The following is an 8,971-nucleotide window of genomic DNA, read 5'->3' on the forward strand; positions in this document are numbered from 1 at the left end:
GTTTTTGTCAAGACGGTATGCTGTATTTTGTCAAATGCTTTCTATGCATCTATTGAGAGGATCATATGGTTCTTGTCCTTTCTTTTATTGATGTGATGAATCACAGTGATTGTTTTGCAGATATTGAACCAAACCTGCATCCCAGGTATAAATCCCACTTGGTCGTGGTGAATATTTTTTTAATGTATCATTGGATATGGTTGGCTAATGTCTTGTTGAGGATTTGTGCATCCATGTTCATCAGGGAAATTGGTCTATAGTTCTCCTTTTTAGTGTGGTCTCTGTCTGGTTTTGGAATCAAGGTAATGCTGGCTTCATAGAAAGAGTTTAGAAGTTTTCCTTCCATTTCTATTTTTTTGGAGCAGCTTCAGGAGAGTAGGTGTTCATTCTTCCTTAAATGTTTGGTAGAAATCCCCTGGAAAGCCATCTGGCCCTGGACTCTTGTTTTTTGGGAGATTTTTGATTACTAAATTGGTTTCCTTACTGGTTATGGGTCTGTTCAAATTTTCTATTTCTTCCTGTTTCAGTTTTGGTAGTGTGTATGTTTCTAGGAATTTGTCCATTTCTTCCACATTGCCCATTTTATTGGCATATAATTGCTCATAATATTCTCTTATTGTTTTTGTTTCTGCTGTGTTGGTTGTGATCTCTCTCTTCTTTCATTCTTGATTTTATTTATTTGCATCCTTTCCTTTTTCTTTTTGATCAAACTGACTAGTAGTTTGTCAATTTTGTTAATTCTTTCAAAGAACCAGCTTCTGAATTCATTGATCTGTTCTACTGTTTTTTTGGTTTTGATAGCATTAATTTCTGCTCTAATCTTTATTATTTCCTGTCTTCTGCTGGTTTTGGGTTTTATTTGGTGTTCTTTTTCCAGCTCCTTAAGGCATAAGATTATGTTGTGTATCTAAGATCTTTCTTTGTTCTTTAGGAATGCCTGGATTGCTATACACTTTCCTCTCATGACCGCCTTTGCTGTGTCCCAGAGGTCTTGGGTTGTGGTGTTATCATCATTTTCTTCGGCTTCCATGAACTTTTTAAGTTCCTCTTTAACTTCTTGGTTAGCCCATTCATTCTCTAGTAGGATGTTCTTTAGTCTCCATGTATTTGTTACCTTTCCAAATTTTTTCTTGTGTTTGATTTCTAGTTTCATACCATTGTGGTCTGAAAATACGCCCGGTATGATCTCAATATTTTTGTACTTGCTGAGGGCTGCTTTGTGTCCCAGTATATGGTCTATTCTGGAGAATGTGCAATGGAGAAGAGAGTATATTCTGCTACTTAAGGATGAAGAGTTCTTCATCTTCATATAGAATGAAGAATTTATTATAGCAATTAGATCTTATGCAAATGTGGGAGCTGCTGGATGAGTCTATGCAAGGTCTAGTGCTGAGTCTAAAGCCACAGGTACATTATACTAGTTGTGAAGAAACAGTGGATGTGAAAATTCCTTATAATCTTTCTCTGTCTGCATACATACATATATACATACATACTTTTTTTTAAAGGAGATCAGGAGGATGGCTTCCCAAACCTTGAATCCTGGGGGAGGGTGAATGAGTTTCTTTTGTTTAGGGTTAGGATCAATGTTTAAACAAGGAAACCTTGTCATTGTATGCAGAGGTGGACATAAGATCATGCATGCTCCTTAAGGAAACATGTCTATACATGCATTGTATGTTATGTAAATGAGGCTAAGGTTCCTCCTTGGGTAGAGATTTTAGTATTATAATCAGGTAAAGGTGATTATAGGTCATTTTAGAGGTCATTCCACAGTACATCTTGCACAGGTGCAAGTTGCAAGCTAGGGATTTAACTCAAAAGGTCTAGGTGGTCTGGGTGGGCAGGAGGTCTTGCTACAGCAGTCACTATCACCTGAGAGGTGGTTTTGAGGTAAGCTGGAAAGAAGAGCTTTTTATAGTTCCTATCTTCATAGGATCCTATAGGTATTTCACAAATAAATTTATCCTCTGATATATTGCTGTACATACATAACACCTTCTTCAAAGAAGTGTGTAGTGACATAATTTTTTCCTCCTTTTTGAGGAACCTCCATACTGTTTTCCACAGTGGCTGCACCAGTTTGCATTCCCACCAACAGTGCAAGAGGGTTCCTTTTCTCCACATTCTTGCCAACACCAGTTGTTTTTTGTGTTGTTAATTTTAGCTGTTCTGTCAAATGTTAGGGGGTATCTCATTGTAGTTTTGATTTGCATTTCCCTGATGTTGAGTGATTTTTGAGCATCTTTTCATGTGTCTGTTGGCCATTTAGATATCCTCTTTGGAAAAATATATTCATGTATTCTGCCCTTTTTTAAATTGGATTATTCATTTTTTGAGTGTTGAGTTTTATAAGTTCTTTATAGATTTTCATATCAACCCTTTATCAGATATGTCATTTGCAAATATCTTCTCCCATTCTTCAGGCTGTCTTTTAGTTTTATTGAGTTTTTCCTTCTCTATGTAGAAGCTTTTTTATTTTGATGAAGTCCTAATAGTTTATTGTTGCTTTTGTTTTCCTTGCTTCAGGAATCATACCTAGAAAGAAGTTGATATGGCCGATATCAAAAAGGTTATTGCCTTTGTTCTCTTGTAGGATTTTTATGGCTTCAAGGTCTCACATTTATGTCTTTATATATATACATACGTACTTAGCATTGGTTGTTTCTCTGGAGAACCCTAATACAGTGACATAGGAGTAAATACAGTAATTGATAACATCTAACAGTATTAAAAGTTAATAATTTAATTAACATTAAATCCGTCTGACAGATTGGAGTGCGTTTTGAAGAAACCCACTGTTATGAAGGGGAGTCTTTAAACCATTTCAAGAATGAATAAAGAATAATGGATGGCTTATTTAGAGGAAAGTAGAACAAAATGAGAAATAAGTGCTTTCAATATTAAGGGAGATGTCATGAAGAAAAGAGTACCCGTGATTTTATCTGGTAGATTTGGCTAGTTGAAGGAAAGGACATAATTGTCCTGAGTTGAGCCAGCATAAGATATAATTGTACAGGTTTCAGGGAGGCAGGAATCCATTTTTAACTTTTGAAATGATAATATTTTATTATAAAGAAATAAGTTTCTTGTTGTTGGATGTGCTTCAGCAAGGAACAAATGGGAATACTACAGAAATGTTTAACCAATTTTTAAAGGCTTCTTTATAATTTTTTCAACTATATAATTCAGTGAGTCTCATTGAAACTGATTAGAGGTTATAGTGGTTTATATATCCACCTTTGTTTTTTTTTATTCAGAGTATCCTCAAAGATAAATGAACTTTTAATTTTCTTCTAGACTTATTGTTATTAGTTTCCTGGATAAAATGAATTTGTGGCCATCTATTATTGTGATTTTTTAGTTTTGTGAAACAATGTAGAAAGTAAAATATATTTGCCATAATTTTCATATTTTGGTTAGAAAGAGCAGAGAAATAATTTCAACTGGTAATGAACGCAGTTTAGTTATATAGATGAAAGGGAATGTTAGGGCTATAAATTATTTTTGATCTCAACTACTGTTTTTAGTTCTATCCCTAGATTCGTACCTAAAATATACTTGAAACAAAGAAATTACACATATAACACTTTATATAAGTATATGTAATATTTGAAGACAAAATTTTAAATTGTCTACTGAAAGAAAGAATTTGAGATTATATTTATCTCTGTTTAGGAGAAACTGCTGGTCCTTCCATTGATTCTGCCAAATTTTCCTTCATTTAAAAATGTAATTGAATTTTTAGAGTTAGAAAGAATCCTAAAAATTACTGGACCAGCTGAAGTCTTTTTGTTTTTCGGTGAGAAAACTGTGGATTTTAAAATGAGATGTAAGAGTGCAAAATTACTGCTCCAGTGCTGTCAAAACTAAAGTAAGGAACAGTGTGTTTTATCTTTACTACTCTTCTCTGACTCTGCAAAGTGAAATACTCTGAACTTCAGGTACTATCCCATGGATTGACTCATACATCAATTTCCTGCTACCAATCTTTGCCTATAATTAGTCTCATCTCTCTGGACTACTGTTTTCTCACCAGCATGACACACAATAATTTATCATTTCCTGGTTGAAAGCCAAATCACTAACAGATTTCAGCAATATTGAGTTCTAATTGTTTATATTAAAGTCAACTTTAAATTGAATTCAATCATTTATTTTTTAAATTGACTAAAGTCTATCAACTTCAGGTTTAAAAATGGTTTGCACATTAATACAGTCAACTGTTTTTTCCTAATATTAGAAAGCTTATTTTTATGATTCATGATTTTAATTCACTCAAAGCTAAGCACTTACCTAGCCCTGCCTACTGTAAGTGCCAATACATTACTAACCTGTAGGTGGATATACTCAAAAATGTTTGTGTTAGAATGGTTTTTATCTTATGACATTGACTTTTTCTTTCCCTCTGTACTTTGAATGCTGTAACTCTTACTTGAGTTTCTTTTCTTAACATTAACACAGATTATGTGCTTGAGCACATATTGTAACTGTTATTTTTTGAAAAAAATAAGGTTTTGCTTTTAAATGCAAACTGACAAAGTATTCTTAGATGTTTAATGAAACTATTGCCAGATTGTAAATCCTTATGGAGATATGTGCAAGTGAAGACAAAATATTTCAACGTTTGTCATAAATGTTTGCTAATGAAGATGGCTTTTAAAATGTGAATAGCTTCAACTCCTGCTCAATTTTAAAATACATATTCATCTAAAGAAAAGCACAGTAATGTCCTATTCTAATCATCTTTTTTTTTCCTAAATAAAATATGCAGGAAAATTTACCTATGTGGTCAACATTAGAAAAATGTTTCTTGTGAGGTGTTCTGCAATCCTTCTGTTTGTGACAAATGTGCTTGAACATCAAAACTTCATACCATTTTTTTTTCTTCAACACAGATTAAAGCTGTTAGTGGCAAATTAGAATTGTCCTGACCATATCCTTTTGTTGTAGTAATACCCAATGTGAAGATTTTCCCTCCAAGGGTAACCTTTAGTAATTATTCCTGACTCTAATTTTTCTTTTCTTTTTTTTAATGTTTATTTATTTTTGAGAGAGAGAAAGAGTGAAAATGGGGGAGGGGCAGAGTGAGAGGGAGACACAGAATCTGAATCAGGCTTCAGGCTCCAAGCTGAGAGCACAGACCTGAAATGGAACTCGAAACCACTGACCATTTGATTATGACCTGAGCCGAAGTTGGTTGCTTAACCAACTGAGCCACCCAAGGTGTCCCTAATTTTTCTTTAATAAAGAGCATTTTAGTATCCTTGGTGGTTTCCATAAATTCATATGAAAGTCATTGTTGAAATGTTTTTAAATACATTTTCAGACCTCTGTGCTGTATTATTTGCTATTTCTCTTTCGTATTAAGATGTTTTGTGGCAATAACTGGGACCTGAATGATTCATTGTTTATAAATTTATTTATAATAAGTTATATATATTATATCAATAATAAATTCATTAGTTCCTGTGACACGATTTCATAGAGAGCTTAGTCTATTTTTTAAAGATCCAAAAAAACTGTCTTTCTCACTTTACAGTTGTTCCTAATGATTCCTTATATTGCACCTGAAGAATGTTTAAACTTGGCATATTTTAAGTTTTTTTCATAAATCAATGAAATTGGGGTATTATACCCATTTGAAATAAACTTAGGAACAAAGTTTGCATGAATGTGGATTCAGTAATAAATTTTAACTATCAGTTTTGATTCAGGAAGAGCATGGTGGAAAAAATGAGAATAATCTGCAGGATACTTACATACCAGAATTAAGAAGATTGGAAACCAGAGAGATTATATGTCTGTCTGCTATTAGAATGCTGCCTCACAGCATCAGATGGGAAGAGGCAGTTAATATATGAGTATATTTCATATTGAGTAAGGATTGGTGGCCACATAAAATTTGTAATTAAAATACCATGCCACGTTTAACTTCTGCTTCTATCCATGAAAATTTCTGGTGCAGAACTTACAGTCTGCTAAAATATCTGGATAAAATATATAAAACATATGTGTCCGGGTATTGGTACAACAGGAAAAATAAGACTGCAAACCTTGAGAGAAAGAATAAATGAGATGAGAACTAAAATTTCACTGGACTTCTTAACTAGATGTGCTTTTTACTCCACAGTACAAGAAGGGAGAATATAAGCAGAGCTCGACAATTTTTCAAAATGAAAAGACAGACAGGAGTTGTAGTCTGAGGCAGCTGAAATTTGCCGAACAGAATAACATAGTGAGGTAACTATAAAGTAAAAAGAGCTCAAGAAATAAGGAGAAGAATCCTATGGAGCCTGGAGTCTTTGGCTATTTACTGATCTATACCTACACAATGCGTGACTCCAGGAATACAAGCAAGACAACTCTCAGAGAATTATAAATTGAATAAATCCCAGTGTTCACACAGAGCTGAAAATTATTTGCGTTTTTTTCAGCCAAGTAGAATTCTGAATTAAGCATGCAAAGTCAAGCATCCAATACAAAATAAGTAAGACATATGGAAACTTTCAAATGTGACCCATAACCAAGAAGAAAATCAGTTAATAAAAAAAACCTAGAAATAATGGAGATCATTGGATTTGAAGACAAGAATGTAAAATGTATATTATAGGGGCGCCTGGGTGGATCAGTCCATTAAGCGACCGACTTCGGCTCAGGTCATGATCTCACGGTTTGTGAATTGAGTCCCACATCAGGCTCTGTGCTGTCAGTTCAGAGCCTGCAGCTTGCTTCCGATTCTGTGTCTCCCTCTCTCTCTGCCCCTCCCCCACTCTATCTCTGTCTCTGTCTCTCAAAAAATGAATAAACATTAAAAATAAAATAAAATATATGTTATAAATATAATAAATATGCTCAAGGGTGTAGAGGAAAAAAAGAACATAATTAGGAGAGAAATAGCATTTATAGAAAAGAAAAGCATTTATATTTATATTTTTATAGAAATATAATATTTAGAAATATAAATATAGAAATAGAAATAGAAATATTTATTTATAGAAAAGAATAGCATTTATAGAAAAGAACAAAAAGAATTTTTCCAAATGAAAAATGTAATAGCTGAGATGCAAAATTCGCTGGGCGAGAATAAAATAATGTAAGAGATTGGAAGGAAAAAATAGAGGCAGGGGAGAACTTAAAGGCAGAGGACTATTTAGGCCTAAGTATAAAGATAAAAAAAGAAAAAAAAGAAAGAAAATGAACAGTATTAGTTACCTGCAAAGCACTATCATGTAGTGTAGCATATGTGCAATTGCAGTTCTAGAAAGAGGAGAGAAGGGCAGAAAACAACTTTAAGGAATAATGTTTCCAAATTTGATAGATGCCAATAATCCACAAATCAAAAAAAAAGGAAAAGCTCAGTGAATCTTATGTAGGCTAATCACAGATATGACCATAGCAAGAAATATTTTAATAAATGTTTTGAAATCCAGGGATAGTGAGAAATTTAAATTTTATTATAAAAGCAGCCAGAGAGAAAAGAAACACAATACAAATAGAAAAACAAAAATATACACGGTCATCTCTCAAAAAAATAATGTTACCCAAATGAAAGTGAAACAGTGGCCTTGCACACACAAGCCACCCTGGAGCTACCCATGCTACCCAGCCATGGTCAACCCCAGCATATTCCTTGGATAGTGATTCCTTGGGCTGTGTCTCCACTGAGCTGATTACAGACAAAGTTCCAAAAACAACAGAAAATTTCCTACTCTGAGCTCTGAGGAGAAATGATTTGGTTATAAAGGTGCCTGCTTTCACAAGATTATTCTGGGATTTAAGTGCAAGGGTCATGACTTCACATGCCATGATGGCACTGGGAAGAAGTCAACCTATGGGGAGCAATTTGATGATGAAAATTTCATCCTGAAGCATACAAGTCCTAGCATCTTGTCCATGCCATATGCTAGACCAAACATAGATGATTCCCAGTTTTTAATCAGCACTGCAAAGACTGAGTAGTTGGATGGCAAGCATGTGGTCTTTGGCAAGGTGAAAAAGGGCATGAATATTGTGGAAACCATGGAGCACTTTGGGCCCAGGAATAGCAAGAACAGCAAGATCCCCATTGCTGACTGTGGACAAATCTAATAAATTTGACTTGTGTTTTATCTTAACTACCAGACCATTCCTTCTATTGCTCAGAAAAGTACCCCTTTGCCTCAATCTGCTCAAAATATCCATAATCTTTATGCTTTCATTACAATTCTGTGGCCTCCATATTTTCCTTATTCCCCTCCAAGTCTGGCTGGATTGCAGATTTAAGGCTCTGATTGTGAAATAAAAATTAAACACAACAACAACAAAACAGAGAATAATGGAAGAACATCTTCAAAGTGCTGAAAGAAAAAAAAATGTGCCAAACTATAAATTTCTATACAGTATAAATATCATTTAAAAATGAATGTGACTCGGTCAAGAGTGCTTCAGTCCCAGCTTGGTGGGCCCTGCCCCTAGAAGACGAGCACAAACCTGGCCCACACCACTTCTTTAAAGCCTAGAATTTTAAAAGTCAGTGGGTTTGGCTGGGATAGAACCCAGAGGGCACTGTAATGCTTCTGGAGACAAGGCAGGCAAACAACCCCAGGGGCAGACAGCTTGGAAACAGCAATCTGAAAAACACATGAGACACACAGTGGGGAGATTATTTGATCTCAGAGCCTGATCCTGAGAGGCAGCATTCATAGAGATGCCGCTCAGAAAGAAAGGAACTGGCTGAGGCCATTTTTTCTCCCCCACCCCTCAACATAAACAGCGAGACACCTGGGGGAAGCAGCCCAGAATGAACAATGGATGCCTAACTGCTTACACCAAGCCTGACACCCTATACTCTGGTATGACTGCTCTTTCAGTCAAGTTCCCTCGGTTCCAGTATGGCAGGCCTTTCCCCAACATAAACCCCTGCCCATATGATGTTTCTTGACCCGAGTTCTGCAGAGCCTTGGTTCTGGTAGAGTTGGTGTCAAGTCTC

General features: G+C 35.0%; 1 pseudogene; it reads left to right on the plus strand.

Annotated features, from left to right (window-relative positions):
- The first annotated feature begins 1,350 nt into the window (after positions 1–1,350).
- LOC123385141 lies at positions 1,351–8,634 on the plus strand (annotated as a pseudogene).
- Positions 8,635–8,971: the final 337 nt, after the last annotated feature.

This window comes from Felis catus, chromosome B1 (assembly GCF_018350175.1).
Source record: "Felis catus isolate Fca126 chromosome B1, F.catus_Fca126_mat1.0, whole genome shotgun sequence".
Lineage (NCBI taxonomy): Eukaryota > Metazoa > Chordata > Mammalia > Carnivora > Felidae > Felis > Felis catus.